General features: G+C 42.3%; 1 protein-coding gene across 4 annotated transcripts in view; it reads left to right on the top strand.

The window, feature by feature from the left end:
- CASZ1 (castor zinc finger 1) overlaps nucleotides 1-22,575 on the top strand; it is a 292,892-nt gene that overhangs the window by 24,263 nt on the left and 246,054 nt on the right. The window contains exon 3 of one of the 4 annotated variants that reach the window (XM_073585027.1): nucleotides 766-906. The exons of the other annotated variants lie outside the window; for them this stretch is intronic. The gene's annotated coding sequence lies outside the window, so the exon portion shown is untranslated. The remainder of the gene's footprint in view (nucleotides 1-765; nucleotides 907-22,575) is intronic. 4 annotated transcript variants of the gene reach the window in all.

The raw sequence follows: 22,575 nt of genomic DNA, 5'->3' as shown, positions 1-22,575 counted from the left end.
AGCAGAATCCGCAGCGTGTGCACACAGCCTAAGGATTTTGAGGCATTTTATAAACCCATCTGAGCAGAATCTCGCTCTTCGCCATGCAGTTAAAACTCTGTATTGTGACATTCCTACATTATTCTTCCTAGAAATATATGAAGAAATGTGTAGGTAATGTGTCAACGTGCAATGACACTGTCCAATCAGTGGGTGGGTAGAGACACGCCTTTTTCACAAGGGAATGATAACGACCAGTTGTCAGTTTATACATGAATGTATAGGAGGAATAAAAAAAGGAATGAAGCACCACAGAGGTATAGGAAAAGTGTCCTGAAATAGATTTTTTTTTTTCCTAAGGGGATTTGGCAAAATGGCGCTTCCTGCAGGAGTTCACGCTCTTATGCTGCCTGCACTGAACAACCTGTGGTTCTTCACTTTTTAGAAGACATGACTTTTGTCCTGTGTAATACATTGCAAACGTGCACCAAATGGTCCCGAATTATCCCAGTGCCTCATGCTGTATGATACATTTGGCACATCTATTAGACTATTTGCACTATTAGTTGGCTTAGTTTATGCCAAAATGTTGCCGCTGTTTCAGCAACATGGTGAAAGTTGCAAAAAAGAAATAAATCTGTTGGCAAAAAATTTCACCATAATTCTGGCACATTTAGCTTAGTAAATCCCTCCGCCAATAGTTTCCTGTTCATTGTAGTTTGTCGTGATAAAGAAGTATGAAGACTTCAAAAAATGTTGACAAAAACTACATCTATACTTTCCTAGTCTCCTATCACATGTTGGACCGTTGGAAGCGCGGATTTACTTCCACTTTCCCTCCAAGTTTACATCTCATCACTTCTGGTGGATCTGCAGCAGCCTTTCAACAAGCTAACGTAGGGGTTGAGACTGTCACAAGCCCACCAGGTGAGCACGTCCCGTTCTTTTTCTTTTTAAACCGAATAAGATCCTTAAACTCCTTAAACTCCCTCCTGAAACCTAAAGTACAGGCCCCCATCACCAACCTCAGCGGTGAGGATCTGGCCACTTATTTCCTAGAAAAAATCAACCACATCCATCAGGATATCTCAGCCCTATCTACTCAGTGCCTGGATCCCCTTCCCTGCCGCATCTCAAGCTCACTAGACATCTTTGAGCCTGTTTCAGAAGAAGAAGTTTCCAAGCTCCTCGCTTCTGCTCGGCCTTCAACCTGCAACAGTGACCCTATTCCTTCACAGCTCCTGCAGTCTCTCTCACCAGTGGTCACCACTCACCTGACTAAAATATTTAACCTCTCTCTTTCTTCAGGTATATTTCCCTCCTCATTTAAACATGCCATCATAACCCCTTTACTTAAAAAGCCATCCCTGGACCAGAACTGCACTGCTAACTACAGACCTGTCTCTAACCTTCCCTTCATCTCTAAACTCCTGGAACGCCTGGTCCACTCCCGCCTAATCCGCTATCTCTCGGATAACTCTCTTCTCGACCCCTTACAATCTGGTTTCCGCTCTTTACACTCTACTGAAACTGCCCTCACTAAAGTCTCTAATGATTTAATAACAGCTAAATCGAAAGGTCATTGCTCCCTGCTGATTCTCCTGGATCTCTCTGCCGCATTTGACACTGTGGATCACCAGCTCCTCCTCACTATGCTCCGCTCTATAGGCCTCAAGGACACAGCCCTCTCCTGGTTCTCCTCCTACCTCTCTGACCGCTCCTTCACTGTATCTTTTTCCGGCTCCTCCTCTTCTCGTCCCCTTACTATTGGGGTCCCGCAGGGCTCAGTCCTAGGCCCCCTCCTCTTCTCTTTATACACTGCCCCTATTGGACAAACAATCAGCAGATTTGGGTTCCAGTATTATCTCTATGCTGATGACACCCAATTATACACTTCTTCCCCTGACATCACCCCTACCCTAATTCAAAATACCAAGGATTGTCTGTCTGCTGTCTCTAGCATCATGTCCTCCCTCTATCTGAAACTAAATCTCTCTAAAACTGAACTTCTTGTGTTTCTCCCCTCTACTAACCTCACTCTACCTAACATCGAAATAACCCTGGAGGGTTCAACCATAACTCCCAAGCAGCATGCCCGCTGTCTTGGGGTCATATTCGACACTGAACTTTCCTTTACTCCGTACATCCGATCACTCAGTCGCTCTTGTCACCTGCATCTTAAAAACATCTCCAGAATCCGACCTTTTCTCACCTTTGAAACTGCTAAGACTCTTACTGTCGCTCTTATTCATTCTCGTCTGGACTACTGCAACTCTCTTCTGATCGGTCTCCCTCTTACCAAACTTTCTCCTCTCCAATCCATCTTGAATGCGGCAGCCAGGGTCATATTTCTGTCCAGCCGCTTCACCGATGCCTCCATCTTGTGCCAGTCATTACACTGGCTACCTATTTGCTACAGGGTCCAGTATAAACTCATCTCTCTCACCCACAAAGCTCTCCACTGTTCTGCACCGCCTTATATCTCCTCTCTCATCTCTGTCTATCGCCCTACACGTGCCCTCCGTTCTACAAATGACTTAAGACTAACATCCCCCGTAATCCGAACCTCGCACCTCCGTCTCCAAGACTTCTCTCGTGCTGCTCCAGCTCTCTGGAATGCACTTCCCCAGACGATCAGACTGATACCTAGCCCTGACCTATTCAAGCGCGCTTTGAAAACCCATCTCTTCAAACAAGCCTACCACATAAACTACTCAGCAAGCTAACTTTGCCCTGTTCCCTCCTTCCAAATATTATTCTGAATCTGCACCCTACTATTCATCTGTCTCCACACCCTTCATGCACATGATAACTGCACTTGATACTTGTCTATTGCACTTAAACACACGGGCTGATGACCGGATCATGCAGCTTTATATGAAAATCCCTATTATAATTGCCAGACCTGAACTAACAAGCATTTCTCACCTACTGTGTCCCCCATTTCCTTGTAGATTGTAAGCTTGCGAGCAGGGACCTCACTCCTAATGTCACTGTTTGAATTGTCTTAACTTGTATTGAATTTATTGTCTGTACATGTCCCCGCTTAATTGTAAAGTGCTGCGGAATATGTTGGCGCTATATAAATAAAAATTATTATTATTATTATTATTATCCTATCGCTCTCACTGTCGTTCCAGTCTTTACGTCACTCATCGTTTCTTGTTAGAACTTTCATGGTCTAGCACGTATGTTGTTTACCGTGTGTGATAGTTCCATTTACACACAATGGCGCCACATATTCTAGATTTCTAAAGTTTGCTTTTAGTTTGGCTTTATCATCCAATAAGACATACAATTCTGCTGCAAAAAACCTTCCTGGAGAGAAGCTTTCCATCCATAGACCTTGATGCGTTCCTCTTTATGCTTCATTTTCCCAAGTACCTTGTGAACAACTTATTGCAAAATGTGTTTGCTGTCTCTAAATCCCAGAGGGTGTTAAGATTACATCATTCAGTGGCAAAGATGCCTCATAGAAAACACAAATAAGATGAGAGAAAAATTATGAATCAAACCTCTTTTAAATGTGTTCATCTGTCATTTACCAGTCAGGCTCCAAAAACCTCACACCCATGTAGGATGTGCGAATTTAATTTATATCAGTCTTTACCCCAAATGTTCCATAGTAAGCCCTGAGGCGATGGCACATGTATTTCTGTATAGAGACCTAAGCTAAGCTCTCTCGCCATTCTCCATCCTCTCGGGTCTCCAGTGTCTTAGTCAGCTCAACTGATCATAACATGCGATAGAGGGAGGTTACATTATCTATTATACTGTTCTTTGACCTACGTTATCAGTAAGATTCCTCCACATATCTTAGCCTGATGACACATTTGATTGTCGGCTCAAAGGAATGTACCACAAATTATATGTATGAAACCGTGTTTAGGCCGTCATGGACTGTATAAGTGGAAGGGTTTAGGTCATGAGTCGACACCAATGACCTAAATATCTTGTCTTCAAGAAGGTAGAGACAAAATCAAACCTAGTTGTATGGATTTTGGAGAAAATATTATAGACACGTCTTTAGGAAATTTTGGATATATCTACTTTCAAAAAATCTTTTTCTACATTTTTGTTTGTGTTGTCAAAGAGTTTAGTTGATTGGGGAATCATAGACTCATAGAATCCTAGAATGTTAGCGATGGAAGGGACCCCCAGGGTCGTCGTGTCCAACCCCCGCTCAATGCAGGACTCGCTAAACCATCCCAGACAGATGTCTGTCCTGCCTCTGTGTGAAGACTTCCATTAAAAGAGTACTCGCCACCTCTTGTGGCCGCGTGCTACACTCATTGGTCATCCTCACTGTCAAAAAGTTCTTGTTTCTGTGTCTCGTCCCATTCAAGGAAGAAATTTGCAATAAGTTCTAGGATTTTGAAATGTTAAATACAAGCATTTTGGAGAAAAAAAAACAAAAGCTCTCTAATTATATTAATAATGGTCTTTATAAGTGACCATGGTTATGTTATTTTTATAGAAACCTACCAATAACTTTAATTGGCATTATAATGTACAGTAGTAATACCATGGGCAAACTGATGGTACCAGGATGGGCCTAGTGTTAACATCCACTGGGGTGGATTACCTATGCTGTTCTCTAATGATCTGTCATTGAGACTGTTAGTGGGGGGTCTTTACAATGGACCCCCAAGTGTCCTGCCACCTTGTTCCAGACTATGTGAACCTTTTTGGCTTTTAGATCAGACATTACTATGTCTCAGAGCTATGACCGATGACTTGCAACTGGATTGACTAGGATTAGAGAATCCGGCAGGTACCTCAATATGCGATGTTATCGGCGCCCCATCTCCTATTGCAGATGGAAATTAGCAGCACTGGAGAAACCCTCCAAACTTACTAATGTACATGCAATAAAAAAGCTGCCCTGATCTCAGTGCCAGTCCCGAGTCTTGGCCTATCCAATCTGGTTTTGGTTTCACACCGATAGAGCTGACACCCTGTGTCGGTGATGAGTATTGTGAAGGTTTTGGGCAACAACAAAAGTTTATTTTTCTAGTTTGACAACCGCTTTAAATACTAACTACTCATTCCTTTACGTTTCATCGTCCTATGCCTGTGCTTGCGTCTGTTGTACCATCTCTTTGAAGAAACTCCTGTTTTGTTATAACGGAGCCAAAGGGGTTAAACTTTATAGCCAAGTCCAAGATCGAAAAGGAAGAAAACAAGCAAGTTCTTTATCTGGTTGATCCAGTTTTGTGTCAGAAAGAGGTGGAATTCATTAAATATCCTGTTTACACTGCGGCTCATTTCTAAGGGATGCTCCCATGTCAGATCTCCCAAGTTTACTATAAGCTTCTAATTAAAAGCTACAACTTTGGAGCCGGTTTCCTCTCTCTTCTCCTGTGCAGTACAATTTCATTATTTTCTGATGTCATTTGTGGAAACGCCCAATGCAATTACAACAAAGGTGTTTGGTTAATAAACATACGCCTGCCGATTCTGACCCCAAAAAGAGAGGGGGCGAAAAATAAATGCGTTGTTTTAGGACAGGTGAGCAAACAGACAGAATATAGAGCACAGAGCATTCTGAAAACAATGCAAATGTGGTTTACACTGCAAAACAGGGTTGGTACTCTTCTGTTACTACCCGACCAATGGACTTGATGGTGGAGAATCATCAAACCAGTCCTTCCGATCTAGGATGTTAAATATTCATGGAGGGTGGCCAAGTATCAACTTCATTACAAATGACACTAAAAAGCATAGACAGCTGCAGTCCGTTGGCTGCGTAGCACCCTGGTGTCCAGGGGCCCAGTACCATACAAGTAGTTACTTAGTGCCCACATAGCTGACAAATATCACCTCTAGAAATGTGACATTCACTTCATCCCAATAAAGATAAGCAGAAACGGTAGAAAACCTAATATTCTTAAATGTTTCTAATATCAAGTCTGACAGCGTTTATCACCTTTTTATAACCCCCCCATCTCATCAATATCCAAAGAGCCGACTGATAGAAGTCAGAAAGATGGAATTTCTGCTGATTCTTCCTTATCCACTGAGACTACACAGAAGAAGTCCAAATGGCCATAAAAGTCTACGGAAAAGCAATTCTTATTATTTATTTAGATCGTGTCAGCAGTTAATAGATTATCTATTTCATCTCCACTTGTGTGATCTATCAAATAATCTATCTTTCAAGAAACATGTATAAAACTGATCAGTTCTGGTCTCCAATAGTGCTCAAAATCCAGATTTACGCTCACACTTATTGGTATTGCCTTCAGTATACTGCAATGCTAAACTCGATCCGTGGACAAGAGTGGTTTCTGTCCCTGGAGAAAAGATAGACTTTAGTGGATAAAGTCATGTAAACCAATTATATATTTGCATTGGAGATTAAGACTACTCATTATCTTCCCTAAAGTAGATTATTTTATTTTTCCTAAACTGCCATAAGCCAGTCTCTGACCCAAAGGCCGGGATCAGATCAGTGTGTCTTCGGTCAATGTGTACACCGACCAATCTTAGTGCACAAGTCACAGCATACTCTGTTGGCGGCTGTTTATAAAAGTTGCCTGAAGGAGTTGAATCTACCCCGAAACGCATTGCATGAACAAATCTGGTTTGTATCCTCAAGGCTTTTGATACCTTGGCAGCGCCCAGGGTTTACCACTCTTGTCCTCCTCTCCTCAAACCTCGTTCTCCACCCACCTGGTGTGAGCCCAGTGGTCGGAACGGCAGCCCCTTTTTATTTTCACACTGAACGAAGTTGTGCCGCACGCAACCTGCTCAGGAGAGCATCTGATTGTGTCCACCCTCACCCTATGCTAGCGATATTACACAGGGAGCGCTTCTTTTCTTCTTCCTTCTGTATAAAAGTAGAACACTCTGGCACCTGTCCGATCCACGTATTGACCCAGCCACGTATGCAAGTTGGGGATGTGACTAGTCTGTGAATGGTGACAATCCTCTGAACCCGGCCCAATGGTTTACTATGCATGTGTAGGGCTATATAAGACCACGACCATGGATTTCATTAGTCTTCCATGTACTATGCCCGGATGGTATTGCCATACCAGAGGATGTCCTTAGATTCCTAGTTGCTGCCCCTTACTGAGAAGTGTAACACCCTTATATTGTTTCTGGTGGTGATGAGGCGATGAAACACAATCTCGCATCACACAGGAGACCTTCTCCGTGAATGAGGTCAGCCCATTGAGAACTCTGCTTTGCTGGCAGTGCATTTGGGTTAAAGAGCTAAATCTACAAAGCTATTAAAATATAAAACCTCTCGTAAAAAGGAAGGGAAGGATCCATATAGGCGTCAGACTTTAATTTATCACATTGCCGTCATTGCCTATGTTTATTAATCAATTCTGGTCCATAGTTTGAAGATAAGTCCTCCCTGCGGAATGCGCAGTCCATTTCTGAACAGTAGATTAAAAGGAAAAAAGTCATCTGTCCCTAAAAGATGAGAATTATTTCTTCCTATAAAGGATATTATTTAGATATTCTGATTGAGACTAGGAACGATTCTGGAGACGGCGCTGATTTTCAGTAGGATCTGAACGATTCATGCTGATGACCAATGGGGACTCCTGTTTGTGTTGTCAGACGTGAGAACCACCGTGATCAACGCTTAGTTTTATTTTCTTCTCAGATTAATGAATTGCCATCATTGTAAATTATTACTATTGGTCACTTACAGCAACTGCTCCAAGCTGTACTGCGTAGTAATTGCTTTTCTGAAGTTTTTTGTCCATAAACCCAGTTTTGAGGGCTTTTTCCATGGGGCAGTGGTTAGGAAACTGATAGTTTGCACCCATTCATTGCCCTTGTAGATGTATCTAACATCAGTTTTACACTGCTAAGACATCAGTTGTAAGGAGACTGGTCAGTTATTATTATTATCATTTATTTATATCTATATTAATTCCATGGTGCTGTACATGAGAAGTGGAGTTATATACAAACTTATAGATATCGTTAACAGTAAACAGATTTACAATGACAGACTGTTGCAGAGGGGAGGAGACCCTGTCCTTGCGGACTTACATTCTACGGGATAGTGGGGAAGAGACAAAAGGTCCGGAGTGTAGCAGCTCTGGTGGTGATGAGGCGGCAGCTCAGGTGGTGATGAGGCGGCATAATGGTTATTGCAGGCTGTAAGCTTTCCTGAAAAGATGGGTTTTCAGGTTCCGTTTGAAGGATCCGAGGGTGGTGGATAATCGGATGTGCTGAGGCATGGAATTCCAGAGGATAGGGTATATTCGGGAGAAATCTTGGAGGCGGTTGTGTGAGGAACGAATAAGTGTGGAGGAGAGTAGGAGGTCTTGGGCGGATCGAAGATTACGTGAGGGAAGATATTGGGAGATTAGTTCAGATATATAGGGAGGGGCCAGGTTGTGGATGGCTTTGTAGGTCAGTGTTAGTAGGTCGAACTGGGAGCCAGTGGAAGGATTTGCAGAGGGAAGAGACAGGGGAGGAGAGAGGTGGATTAGTCGGGCAGCAGAATTGAGGACTGACTGGAGTGTTGCAAGAGAGTTAGCAGGGAGGCCACAGAGGAGAGTGTGAGTAGTCAAGGCGGGAGATGATAAGGGCATGTACCAGAGTTTTAGTAGATTGAGGGCTGAGGAAGGAATGGATTCTGGAAATATTTTTGAGTTGGAGGCAACAGGAGGTGGCAAGAGTTTGGACGTGTGGTTTGAAGGACAGGGCAGAGTCAAGAGTTGCTCCGAGGCAGCGGATTTCAGGTGCGGGAGAGAGTGTAATGCCGTTTACCATAATTGATAGATCGGGTAGGGAAGATACGTGAGATGGAGGAAAGATGAGGAGTTAAGTTAAGTACCCAGGATGCAAAGAAGGGCGCTAACAAGCAACTCTGCTTTAAATTTGATACAGGGCTAACTAAATATTTACCAAGGGGAAAGAAAAGTCCACCTTAAACTATATGCAATTGGCTCATATGTCTCCAGATTTGTGCTGGTATCGGCAATGAAACGTTTGTCTGAATTGCATCTGAATTTTTAACTTCTTTTGATACAATTTCAAACAAGACTTGATATAAAACCTACATTAATCAAAGCACTTTTTAAAGTACATATACTGTGTGTGCAGATAAAACAATATTTAATGTGTACACATACAGTGCAATAACATATGTCTAAGCATATGGTGCAGATATAGACAAGAACTCGTATGCAGCATGTGCGATCTTAAGGATTGGTGAGTTAAAGCTGCTGCTTATTGGGCCTGTTCCCTGCAGCCAATAATAAAATATGGCTCAGGGTTTCATTATGGGATGTATTGATTACCTTTTGGGACAGATGAATTATGGAGAACATTAAATTAAAAAAAAAAAATGGAAATATTTTAATGAGACTAAGAGGTCGATTGTAGAAATGGCTGACGCACCAGCCGTCCCTGCGCACTTATACTCTGGTGAGTGAACGGTCCAGGGGCTGCTAAGCTGTAGAATATATATATATATATATATATATATATATATCTCAGTATGTACTAATACAAGACGAAAGAAATAACCCAACTTGTGCTACCATTTAATCAACCGTGTATTTTAATCGCATACAGTAATTACATATTATTGCTGTAGCAACCGGACAGAAAGTATCTGCGGAGGTCTGCGTCATGTATGGCTTTGTCATGTTAAGTGAGTTATCCTGTTTTATGTAAATACAGTTGAACCATTTCATAATGAAAATTGCAATTTTCCAAAATACTATTTTCTTTTCACCGGCATAATTCTTGACAATGGTGATAAACTTGAAGACCTAATCTAAACTATAAACTAAAAACCGATACATTGAACCAAACTTATTATGAGAAGAAAGGGATTTGTGCTGCTGATGTATGTACAGTACATGGGATTATGTAGCCGGAGTACAATTGTAGCGATCCCTCTTGTGAGAAGAACACGAGGTCTCTACATTTTAATAGACTCTGTATATATGAATGCCGTCATTCAGCAACAGCAAGCAGTGATGTGGAAAGGGAAAATAGATGTGCGAAAGTACAAATTGTACCACAATCACAACCTCCAGTGGCATTTAAAAGTTTGGGCACCCCTGGTCAAAATTACTGTTATTGTGACCAGTTAAGCAAGTTGAAGATGGAATGATCTCTAAAAGGACTAAAGTTAAAGATGACACATTTTCTCTGTATTTTAGGCCAAAAAAATTATATATTGTCATTTTTTTACATTTTAAAAATTACAATAAGGAAAATAGGCCAATGCAAAAGTTTGGGCACCCTGCATAGTTAGTACCTAGTAGTACTCCCTTTTAAAATATCACAGCATGTAAACGCTTTTAGTAGCCAGCCAAGAGTCTTTCAATTCTTGTTTGATGGATTTTCATCCATTCTTCCTTGGAAAATTCTTCCATTTCTGTGAGATTCCTGGGTCGTCTTGTATGCACTGCTATTTTGAGGACTAGCCATAGATTTTCAATGATGATCGAATCGGGGGACTGTGGGGGCCATTGATAAACCTCTAGCTATCGCCTTTTGAAGTAATCTATTGTGGATTTTGATGTGTGTGATCATTATCCATTTGTAGAAGCCATCCTGTTTTCAAATTCAGCTTTTTTACACATGGTGTTATGTTTGCATCAAGAATTTGTTGAAATTTCATTGACTCCATTCTTCCCTCTATCTGTGAAATGTTCCCTGTGACATTGTCTGCAACACAACTCCAAAGCATGATTGATCCATCCCCATGCTTAATGGTTGGAGAGATGTTCTTTTCCTGAAATTCTATGCAATTTTTTCTCTGCACAGAAACAAGTCCTGTGAATCGCTGAAGTTAAAATAAAACTCTTTGGTCTGATGCTAAATTTTATGGTGAGGGTGCAGGAGAGGTTTTCTTCTGATGACTCTTCCATGAAGGCCATATTTGAACAGTAGAACAATTACCACAACTCCAGAATCTGCTAAATCTTTCTGAAGGTCTTTTGCAGTCAAGTGGGGTTTCTGATATGCCTTTCTAGCAATCCTACAAGCAGCTCTCTCTGAAATTTTGCTTGGCCTTCCAGACCTTATCTTGACCTCCACTGTTCCTGTAAACTGCTATTTCTGAATTACATATTGAACTGAGGAAAGGACAACTTGAAAACGCTTTGCTATCTTCTTATAGCCTTCTCCTGCTTTGTGGGCCTCCACCATTTTCATTTTCAGAGTGCTAGGCAGCTGCTTAAAAGAACCCATGGTGGCTGTTTTTTCGCACAAGGTTAGAGGAGGCTATGTGTTTCTAAACCTGTGGAATCTGCATCAGCTGGCCTTTCCTAACATTGAGGGTGAACAAGCCATATCCCTTACAGGCTAATTAAGGTCTGAAACCTTGGTCAAAGTTATCTGTGTACACAAATCTCCAAAGGTGCCCAAACTTTAGCATCGGACCATTTTTCTTTTTGTAATTTTTAAAATGTGAAAAAATTACAATGTGTATTACTTTTTAGCCTAAAATACAAAACAAATGTGTCATCTTTAACTTTAGGCCTTTTAGAGATCATTTTATCTTCAACTTGCTTAACTGTTCACAATAACAGTAATTTTGACCAGGGGTGCCTAAACTTTTGCATGCCACTGTATGTGCTACATTTGCATCTTGTCCTTGCAACGTATGAGTGATGTATAAGAGTTTGTGTGTCTGATGTGTTGGACATGTACAAAGCAGAGACCATGTTGAGCTATTTATTGTTTGCTTCTTTGTATATCGCCATCATATTCTGTAGCATTGTACAGACATCATCACTGTTCTCATTGGGGCTCACTATCTAAATTCCATGGTTATTTTGGAGTGTGGGAGAAAGCGAGAGAAAACCCACGGAAACACAAGGAGAACATATCTTGTTTTGTCCTTGGTGGGATTTCAACCCAAGACTCCAGCGCGGCAACGCAATAAACTGTCCCACTGCTCCTACGTATTGGCTGATCAATCAGATGAGTCAATATTTTGGGGGCACATGTTACTGAACGGAGAGGAAAACTGTTCAACACTTCAACTTGCGGGATCCAGTTTTCAGGTTAGGAAAAGATCTGTGTCAAATCGGCTACAAAATCCTCGTGTTTTACACGTATTGTTGTGGATATATTGCAAAAGGTGAAAAATCCCAGAACTGATTGATGTAAAATCCTGAGTGTGGATGAGAAAATGGCGTGTTTATTTCTGCCTGCAAATCTGCACGGAAAATTACCAGTATTTCTGTTACATCTGCCACCACTATAAACTGCTCTGGCCCGACATTGTGCCTTAAATGTCGCTTCTGGCCACATTACGCCCGACAGTTTGTCTTCTGTTAGTCGCTCACAACATTGGTAACAGTTCTGATGTCCTCCCATATTATAATTTTATTTCTATAGCGTCAACATATTCCACAGCACTTTACATTTTATAGGGGATGTGTGCAGACAATAGACATTATAGCATAACAATAATCACATAGATCAACAGATAGTAGGAGGAATGAGGGTCCTGCTCGCAAGCACCCCTGCTTTAGGCTATATTCACATGTTGCGTTTTTGGTGCAGTTTTTTAATGCAAATTTTAAGTTGCGTTTTACATTACCAGCAAAAGCTGAGATTTCAGAAATCTCATGCACACACACTGTTTTTTTTTCCTGCCTGAATTGGAAAACTGCTGCGTTTTTTTTTTTAAACTGCAGCATGTATCTTCTATCAGCGTTTTTCACCCATACAAAGCAACAAGTAAGTGCAAAAAACGCAGGTATCTGGCTTTGTTGCTTTTTTAAATGCACGTAATGTCCAGCGACCTCAGGAAGGTAAGTATAAAAAAATATTCCTGTATTCCTTTAGTTAAAAGAACATGTTACAGACAGTGGATACCCCAGTGGAGAGCAAAAAATCCGACGCGTTTCAACTCAAGTCTCTTAATCATGGATTAATCATGATGAAGACTCTTTTGAGTTGAAACGCGTCGGATATTTTACTCTCCACTGGGGTATCCACTGCCTGTAACATGTTCTTTTAACTAAAGGAATAATTCTTATTCTTACCTTCCTGCCTGAGATCGCTGGAGATTACTGTATATTTGGACTTTTATCCGCCAGGCCAGGGCGGCTCCGTACGACGGTGTAGATCCTGCTGTCCAAGGATGCCAAGGGGTGAGCGGAATATATTTTTCATATTTGTTGCTTTTTGGTGCAAAAAGCTAAGGAAGTTGAATCGTATTTTTGGGGGCACTAAACTTTACCAGCATTCACAAGACTATAAATATGCCGCAAAATCGGCTTTTTGTAAGCAGCTTCTTTACTGCCAAGAGAGCAGGTTTTGCCTGCAGAAAAAGAAAAACACAATGTGGGAACTTAGCCCTATGGTACTAGAGGCCGGTGAGTCTGTACAAGGGTATGTGCGCACGTTGCGGATTTGGCCCTGCGGATCCGCAGCAGTCTTCCATGCGGTGTACAGTACCATGTAAAGCTATGGAAAACAAAAACCACTGTGCACATGCTGCGGAAAATTCCGTGCAGAAACGCAGCGGTTTATTTTTTGCACCATGTAAATTCTTTGTGCGGAATCTGCAGCGTTTTTACATCTACTCCATTATAGGAATCCACAGATGTAAAAACGCAGGCGAAATCCGCACTAAATCCGCAGTAAAAGGAAGGTAATTTTACCTGTGGATTCTGCAGAATCCGCCCGGAAAAATGTGCAATGGAATCCGCAATGTGTGCACATACCGCAAGAGAGCCAGGGGCTTTGTAATATCTGGTGTTGCCCTGTCTGCGCAGGAGAACTGCTGCACTCCACACTCCCAGGCAGGATGCCGCCTGCAGGTGGCTGCACAACCAAGTGGCCAGGGCCCCAGGAAATCTGCGCCACTGCCCCCTTATTCTCAGAGACATTGCAGGTACCAGAAGACCTCATCAAGATGGACTTATTCTAGCAATATGCCATCACTTTACAAGATGGAAAAAGCTTTTTTAATGGTACATCCTCATGGGACCAATACATTTTGAAAATGCTGCAAATTTGTGTCGAAAATCTGGAGCATAAGAGAATGCATGAACATGGTGCAAATTAAAAATCTGCCCTGCAGGTCAGCCTACACTGTATACAAGCTTTGTGAAAAATCTCATCCACAATGCTGCTAGTGTAATGTGCTGCCGATATTTTCCACCCAGTTCTCTCAAAGCAATTCACAAACTGTCGGGTTCCCTTGATCTAGAAAAGTCTGAGCTGACGAGGGGCATCTAGACACGGATGCTCCATGCAGTGAAGTATGACAAGAACTACACCATGTTCCAAATTATTATGCAAATTAGTTTTAAGTGTCATAGCGTTTTTTTTTTCAATGAAACCCATTGATGGTACTGTGTCTCAGGTTTCTTTGGATCACTGAAATCAACCTCAGATACCTGTGATAATTAATTTGCCAAGTGAGCCCAATAAAAGGAAAACTGGATGTTCCACACTATTGAGCAGGCCACAGTTTTCAAGTAACATGGGAAAGAAAAAGGATCTCTCTGCTGTTGAAAAGCATCAAATAGTGCAATGCCTTGGTCAAGGGATGAAAACATTAGATATTTCCCGAAAACTTAAGCGTGATCATCGTACTGTTAAGAGATTTGTGGCTAAGTCTGAGCACAGACGTGTTCGTGCAGATAAAGGCAGAATGAGGAAGGTTTCCGCCAGGCAAGTTCATCGGATTAAGAGAGCAGCTGCTAAAAAGCCATTTCAAACCAGCAAACAGATATTTGAAGCTGCTGGTGACTCTGGAGTCCCTCGAATCTCAACGTGTAGGATCCTTCAAAGGCTTGCTGTGGTGCATAAACCTACTATTCGGCCAACCCTAAACAGTGCTCACAAGCCTAAATGGTTGCAGTGGGCCCAGACATACATGAAGACAAATTTTCAAACAGTCTTGTTTACAGATGAGTGTCAGGCAACCCTGGATGGTCCAGATGGATGGAGTAGTGGAAGGTTGGTGGATGGCCACCATGTCCCAACAAGGCTGCGACGTCAGCAAGGAGGTGGAGGAGTCATGTTTTGGGCCGGAATCATGGGGAAACAGCTGATAGGGTCCTTTAAGGTTCCTGAAGGTGTAAAAATTACCTCTGCAAAGTTCCATATATACTCGTGTATAAGCCGAGATTTTCAGCCCATTTTTTGGGGCTGGAAGTCCCCCTCTCGGCTTATATGCGAGTCATATACTGGGGGTGGGAGGGGGAGCAGGGGTGTCAGAGACCATACTCACCCCTCCTGGCACATCTCTGCAACCCCTGCTTCTCCCTCGGTCTTCTGCTTCCTGCATTCAGCTGTCACGTGGTACCGCTCATTAAACTCATGAATATGCGCATATTTATGAGTTTAATGAGCGGTACCACGTGACCGCTGAACGCAGGAAGCAGACGACCGAGGGAGAAGCAGGGGCTGCAGAGAAGACCGTGCGCCAGGAGGGGGTGAGTATGACAGGGGGGCAGAGTAATATTAACCTGTCCCCGTTCCATCGCCGCGCACCGCTGTGTCTCCGGGTCCTCCTGCTGTGACAGCGGAGGGCGCAATGACGTAGTCAGTGCGCGCCCTCTGCTGAACGTCACTGCAGAGACCCGGGAGACACAGCGGTGGACGGCGATGGAATGGTACCGGTAAATATCGCCAGTGCCGGGGGCTCAAGACGCCGACACCTGGCCCCCAGCGACAGAGAGGTGAGTATGTCATTTCTATTATAATTGCAGCAGCGGCAGCAGCATATAAGGGGTATTTATGGAGCATCTTATGAGGCAGCATTAACCCTTGTGCAGCAGCATATTATGGGGGGTATTTATGGAGCATCTTATGGAGCAGCATTAACCCTTGTGCAGCAGCATATGGGGGGTATTTATGGAGCATCTTATGGGGCAGCATTAACCCTTGTGAAGCAGCATATTATGGGGGGTATTTATGGAGCATCTTATGGTGCAGCATTAACCCTTGTGCAGCAGCATATGGAGGGTATTTATGGAGCATCTTATGGGGCAGCATTAACCCTTGTGCAGGAGCATATTATGGGGGGTATTTATGGAGCATCTTATGGGGCAGCATTAACCCTTGTGCAGCGGCATATTATGGGGGGTATTTATGGAGCATCTTATGGGGCAGCATTAACCCTTGTGAAGCAGCATATTATGGGGGGTATTTATGGAGCATCTTATGGTGCAGCATTAACCCTTGTGCAGCAGCATATGGGGTTTTTTTATGGAGCATCTTATGGGGCAGCATTAACCCTTGTGCAGCAGCATATGGGGGGTATTTATGGACTTCTTATGGGGCAGCATTAACCCTTGTGCAGCGGCATATTATGGGGGGTATTTATGGAGCATCTTATGGGGCAGCATTAACCCTTGTGCAGCAGCATATGGGGGGGTATTTATGAAGCATCTTCTTGGGCCAGCATTAACCCTTGTGCAGTAGCATATGGGAGGTTTATCTATGGAGCATCTTCTTGGACCACCATTAACCCTAGGCTTATATGCGAGTCAATAAGTTTTCCCAGTTTTTTGTGTGAAAATTAGGGGGGGTCGGCTTATACACAGGTCGGCTTATACACGAGTATATACGGTATATAGATATTCTGACTGACAACTTTCTTCCATGGTATAAAAAGTAGAAGCGTGCCTTCAGGAGGAAAGTCATCTTCATGCATGACAATGCACCATCTCATGCTGCAAAGAATACCTCTGAGTCATTGGCTGCTATGGGCATAAAAGGTGATAAACTCATAGTGTGACCACCATCTTCCCCTGACCTCAACCCTATAGAGAACCTTTGGAGTATCATCAAGCAAAAGTTCTATGAGGGTGGGAGGCTGTTCACATCAAAACTGCAGCTCTGGGAGGCTATTCTGACATCATGCAAAAAAATCCAAGCAGAAAATCTCCAAAAACTCAAAAGTTCAATGGATGCAAGAATTGTGAAGGTGATATCAAAGAAGGGTTCCTATGTTAACATGTAACTTGGCCTGTTCTGATGTTTTGGAGTTAAATAGCTTTTTTGTTCAGTGAATGTGACCTCCTAATGCTGCAAATTCCACAAATGAGCATTTTCAGTTCTTTAAAACATATCAAATGTTTAGAAATTCCACTGTGCCTAATAATTTGGAACAGTGCATTTTGAGTTTTTATTCATTTTGGAGATTATACTGTTAACATTGGGAGGTTTCTTCAATAAAATTCTCTATTCTCTGTATACTCTAACGGGTGATGACTTTTACTAGACTGACTGTCATTTGCACCGACCATTTAGGAAAATCAGAGAAAAATATCATTTGCATAATAATTTGGAACATGATGTATACGTAAGGCTTGCTGCCTTATCTTTGCAGCTGCACTTAACTGCACCCAAACTGTTTTCTATATTTATTTTTTGGAGGAGGCGCCATCACACTTTACGTCTCAAGTAACGAAAAGTCTAAAAGCTGCCATGGATGACACCAAGGAAAAAAAAGTATGGGTGCATGCTCCCCACTGCTGCACTGACCCCCGAGATCACGCATGCCCAGTTTTTTTACTCCTATTTACTAATTTGGGAGAATGCGATTGCTTGGATATTTTTATTGCTGGTGTTCACTCACTTCATGTGTTTTCCTTTTGTCCCCATCTCTTGTATGAATGTTATTGTAATCTTCAAGTGGAGCTCCCTGTCTGAAGCAACAAAGATAAACCTTGTGGAGAACTTAGGCTTTCATACCAGCTGATTCTTGTATCCTTCAGTAGCATAGATTATAAGATGTGAGCACGGGAAGGGTTAATCACTGGTGGTAGTTCCCATCCCAGCACTTAGAGAAAAGTTTGTGTGTTCTGTGAGAGTCCGTACAAGGCTGCGCGTTTAATTAATAACTGAATTGCAGCTTATTGTCAGATTTCCCAGCAGCCCTAAAAGCTTTTGCTTTCACCTAGGCAAAAAAAAAAAAGGTGGCGGTTTCCGTGGATACCAGGTCTTTGTGGCGACACACCCTTTTTATTTTATGTTCCTCAGTTCCCTGGAGTTGATTGTTTTTGGCAAAGAACCTCAGAAAGTCATCCAACTATTAAATAAAATAGATAGGTAGCTGGGAGGGCAGGACACAAACAGGCTGGGTTACCTGCAGCAGCTTCCGCCTGTGCGATGGGAGGCGTCCCTGCCACCTGTCCAGGATGGGAATTGTGCTGATCCCACCATATGGCGAGCCTGCTGCATATAATAGGGGGGATTTAGCAGTGCAGTCGCTCTAGTTTTCTGGAATTATTGTATTAAAAGGTGGATGTCAAGTAGACGCACCACTTAGTGCAAAAAAAAAACCAGGTCTGATTTATCTGCTGCCGCTCTCACTTTGGTATGTTGTATCCGTGAATGTTACACAATGTTAAACGGACAGCTCACAGGCCCAATGTTGGTCCTTACTTCACATGGACTTATTTAACGACCCTGGATCTCGAGCCATCGCCCCTTGGATGATCGACTACTGCATATAAATAGCTGGCAGCTCCTGCACTTGTCCCACTTGCAGAGTCAAACCGAACACTGGTCTCTCGCCACACTTGCGTTGCACTTTTTTTTTTTTTGGAGGACACAGTAGTTAATAGTGATGAGCGAACGTGCTCAGATAAGGTGTTATCAATGCATTCTCAGGTGCAAACTCAGTGTCTTCTGCGTGCTCGAATAATATTGAGTCCCCGCGCCTGCTTGTCTTGCGGCTGGTCTACAGCCATAGCACATGCAGGGATTCTCTAACAGCCGCGGGGACTTGACTACATTATTTGAGCATGCCGAAGTCACTTGGTTAGCATCTGAGCACGTTTTGAAAACCTTATCCAAGCACGTTCGCTCATCACTATTGACTATTTGTTTTAGACCAAAATTCTGCAAGTCCTTTGGATGGACTCCGACTCTTTCCCCCTTATTTTGTCTCTTGCCACAGAGACGACTCTCTTAAATCCGTGTACTTTTGCTTTGGGCTCACATTAAATCCTTGCACTGTTCAACTTCTGTAAACTAATACATTTGTTGGACGATCTATATTTGCCTTCATGCACAAGCGTATTTGATCTTACAACTTATAGTCCAGTACTAAGAATAGCTAGAGCAAGTGTAAAAAGTACTAGCATAAAATCCAGAAATATTGCTAGAAGTGAGCATGGACAAAGTACTAAGACCCGGAAAGATGTAGTTGAGGGGGATGATATAGATGACTATAGCAGGCGTGCATTGTCTGAGCATGTAGGAGACTGATATTATCTGTTTTGTCTTATTAGCTTTCTACTTTATTTGTGTAATGTCAATATTGCCCAAGCTTTATACTATGTATGCTCCATGATCTCGGTGGATAATATTTCTTCACTTTCTAGAACTTACTTGTATCCAGATAGAATAAGTCATGTTCTGCATACTTCACATGGGTAGAAAATAAGATTCTGGTGTTATGAGCTATAGCTGTAACATATTCTGCTGCGTTGTACAGAGATCGTCCGTACTCACAGTCGTTCCGTCTTAGAATATTGGTCTGTTTTGTACACTGTGAGCACGCGTTCTAATCCAAGAAGATAACTCTATCTAGATGTTGTTCTTTGCAAACCCAGGACTTTTGCGCTACAAGGCAAGAGTGCGAACAACTAAGGCTACTTTCACACACTAGCGTCGTGCAACGGCCGTCGCCGTTTTGTGAAAGTTGTGCAAAACGGGGGCAGCGGATGCAGTTTTACAATGCATCCGCTGCCCCATTGTAATGTCCAAGGAGGAGGGGGCGGAGTTTCGGCCGCACATGCGCGGTCGAAAATGGCGACGACGCACAAAAAAAGTTACATGTAACGTTTTTGTGTGCGTCGCGGCCGCCAAAACACGACGCATCCGTCGCACGATGGATGCGACGTGTGGCAATGCGTCGCTAATGTAAGTCTATGGAGAAAAAACGCATCCTGCGGGCAACTTTGCAGGATGCGTTTTTTCTTCAAAACGACGCATTGCGACGTGCGTCGCACGACGCTAGTGTGAAAGTAGCCTAAGCCATAGTGCTAATTAACTGTGAGGGCATTAAAGGTGTTATCCGTTTTCAGGTAACCCATTTCCCCTATGCACAAAAAATCCCTTTACTCCCCCCTCCCCAGGTCCAGCGCTGAATCTCAGCCAGTGCCCATTCTCCGCAGTGCTGGTGTCACGTCAGCACCGCCGCCGATTACTGAGCTCGGCAGCTCTGCCTGAGTAGACGGCACAAGCCACTGACTGTCTGCAGCTTCAAACAGATCCCAGGAGCAACGGCGGACCTAACATTAGACATCGGGTGGGTGAGGAAGAGTAGGTTGTTTTGTTTTAATCTTCAAACAAACTTATTTCTTGCACGATCGTCTTGGGAGACAGATTTTTTTGAAAAATGTAAAACCCTTTTAAACATATATTCCTGTACGATCGGTGATTCCATATTTACTTTAAAGTCCTGTAAAGAATTTTATTTTGCGATCTACTACAGCACTTTATGGCGGCCTGCGTCTACTGTGCATCATGGGAATACCATAAATGACGTTGGTGTGCTTTTACTTGGATACAGTTCCCTCTAGTAAAATGGCCATGTCTGGATTAAAAGTCCCTCCTAAAATGAGAATACTGCAATACCAGACTTCACCACTGGACTATAGTGGCGCAGTTTTTTTTTGTTTTTTTTTTAACCTATTTTATTTGCTATAACAGTGGTGTGATTTTAAATATTTCATTTCTAACAAGTATGCATCTAGAAATGACTAGTTATTCTGATTGTAGATGGTTTTCTAAAGCAGCATAGGTGTATAAAAAGCTCCTGTCTCTGCCACGACACAGTCATGCCCTCGGTGAGCACACATGCACACACCCACGCTACGAACAAGAGGCACACCTGACCAGCGCTGCACAAACACCCGGACTCGCAGCCAATGGGAAGACGTGATGTTGAATCACAGAAGAAAGAAAGATGCCAACCTTAATTAATTTAAATATTTACCAATCCAGTTTTTTTAATTGTATGTGTTTGCTCTATTTGTGTACAAGAAATACCTGCTGCATGGGCGTACCCAGTGCCGAGATAAAGCCGGTGACATCAGGATGAAAAAATGCAAAGAAAAACATTTTCATGCCGCAACAGATCAAATTGCAGGTTTTTTTCCTTTCTAAATGAATTGTTACTATTATGTATACTTTTTGTTAAGTCTTTGTGAGTTAATCATCAAGGAAGATCGTTGTAGTAGCGTCATGAATGCTTGGTTTGTGGATGGTTTTGGTTTGGAAAAAAATCCACTCCCTTCTTTATATAAAAGAAAAATGTATTCTACAAACTCAGGCTTTAAACTGTATCGAACTATACAGATATTACGGATGCTGGGCAGTTGGTTCCCAGGGCAAGTTTTATTCTGAGTACCCCACATTTCCTTATCTAAATTTTAGTGAAAATGTTAATGAAATCAATGTGAGAAGTACCTTTTATATACGTAAAGAGAGGACTTATGTTCCCATCCCTTTTTAGATTCGGGGTGTAGTTGCTACTTTTGCTGCACATTTTAGATACAGTATATTAGATAAGGGATGGCTGTTGTGATTGTTTTTGGAGTATTACATACGTACAGGTGATCTCATGTGTGCCAAGTGCACAGGTATACAATTTTTTTAATTAGTACATAAACATCATTGACTCTTAAAATAGACACTTATTCTATGTATTTAGGATTTGCATATTCATTGTAGAACATATGCATCTGGCCTTTTTGAAGACTTGCCCGTAAAAAAAAATAAATTGAGTGTATCACATAATAAATAGGTATGACACAAGTTGTAGCCACACTGGTGTAGTCCCTTACCAAATAAACTAGGACCGGTACCGGTTATCGCTGGGAGTACACCCTTTTTTTTCATAGAGACTGGCTGAGCTTGTGTTCTGATGTTGAATGTCTCGAGACAATGTTTAATAAATTAGTTTTTTTTGTCTCTAGAGTCAGTAGAGTGATTAGCTTTTATAATACTGATAGATGACCACACGTCAGAATCTGGTTGAGCCTGGATTGCATCGTCCTGTTGCCCACCCAATAGTGTACAAAATAGGGATGGGCTTGAGAAGAATGAGGATATTGTAGTAGACATTGCCCCAGATTCAATAATCTTTTCTTTTTATGTGTTTTTACAAACATAGACCAGATACCAATCAGACACACCTAATTATTAAGAAATGCATTCATAATGTCGGAATTTGTTCTCTGCTGCTGGAAGCTTAGGTAATGGCATTAATGTATTTATTTTTATTCTGGTTAGAACAGTTTCAGGTCAGATTATTGTTGTTCCAATAACTGGCTGGAACACATTGACTACTGGGAATGATTGTAGCCATTTTAGGACTCGCTGGATGTTGTATGGGAACATTTTTTGGAAGGGATTTTACTTGTATGGATTTAGAATAGGAGCGGTGATTAACAAAAATCCTCCCAAACACTACAAAAAAAGCCAAAGTTATGATCCTAGTACATTATCCCCTAGTTTGTGTCTTTTCCTTGTGCCACGAGGCTGGGCTATTGCTATCCTTCGTGTCTCTCGGGCAGCTCGGGGGCTGCTTAGCAGCCTAAGGATTGATTTCTCTTAGAGTTACTGATCCCTGGAAGTTAAAGGGATCCGATCTGCCAGGGCTCATTG

The sequence above is a fragment of the Dendrobates tinctorius genome, unplaced genomic scaffold (assembly GCF_039654945.1).
Source record: "Dendrobates tinctorius isolate UK_male_01 unplaced genomic scaffold, ASM3965494v1 ptg000086l, whole genome shotgun sequence".
Classification (NCBI taxonomy): Eukaryota; Metazoa; Chordata; class Amphibia; order Anura; family Dendrobatidae; genus Dendrobates; species Dendrobates tinctorius.
The sequence above is the reverse complement of the archived record's forward strand: the minus strand, read 5'-3'. Positions and strand labels throughout refer to the sequence as shown.